The sequence below is a fragment of the Etheostoma spectabile genome, chromosome 5 (genome assembly GCF_008692095.1).
Source record: "Etheostoma spectabile isolate EspeVRDwgs_2016 chromosome 5, UIUC_Espe_1.0, whole genome shotgun sequence".
Classification (NCBI taxonomy): domain Eukaryota; kingdom Metazoa; phylum Chordata; class Actinopteri; order Perciformes; family Percidae; genus Etheostoma; species Etheostoma spectabile.
In genome coordinates, this window is record NC_045737.1 from 2,635,609 (window position 1) to 2,636,431 (window position 823).

The 823-nt window shown below is 36.9% G+C and overlaps 1 protein-coding gene across 1 annotated transcript in view; it reads right to left on the reverse strand.

The window, feature by feature from the left end:
- The window catches only part of cacna1ba (calcium channel, voltage-dependent, N type, alpha 1B subunit, a), a 262,364-nt gene that overhangs the window by 155,826 nt on the left and 105,715 nt on the right, over positions 1–823 (reverse strand). The gene's annotated exons all lie outside the window — the stretch shown is intronic.

Below are 823 nucleotides of genomic sequence, written 5' to 3' on the forward strand. Positions count from 1 at the left end.
ACACACACACACACACACACACAGAGAGGAATGTTTGTTTGACCTGACAAGCCAACACACAGACCCTGGAGCATTCTACTGTTGACAGTTAAACAGCAGAATGGCTTCCAGCAGGTAGACAGACTCAGTGTCCTGTCATGTTCTGGGAAAGCTGAACTCATCATCAACAGCAGGATGCTCTCCGATGGTAAGACTCAACAAACAACTTACAGCAACATGGGAACCATTTAGCTCAGAAATGACGAATAATTGTAACTGTGAGACAGACACAGCATCCGTTCTGATAACCATTTTCACTGATAGAGGATGTAACATGCTTGTTTGCATGACAGTGTGAGTGACATTATCACATATTTGCATATACTACATTTACATGATTATTTAGAATGTAAAAAATGGGTCATCTACACTTACCTAACTAACTAAGTTGACTCTTGTAAACTGTGTATTTTGTATATAAAACAAACACGTTATGTCCTTTAGAGCAAACGCAAAGGAGAAGGACAATGATTATTGGGACAGTCAAGTAGCCTATGGGTTATGAACTGTATCTCCCTAGTTTTGCATCATGAGACCTTTGTGATTGAATATTGTTTATTTATTGTGAGAAGATTAGATGTAATCTTTCTATAGCCAATTAAAAAAAATAGCATTTACATTTTGTTTTATTACTCATTTGTTAAATAAGAGCATTCTATCTGTGCTCGGTCCAATCCTGTTCACGTAATATGCTTCCTTTAGGTAATATTATCAGGAAACACTCCATAAACTTTCTTTGTCATGCAGATGATACTCAATTATATCTATCGATCAAGCCGGATGA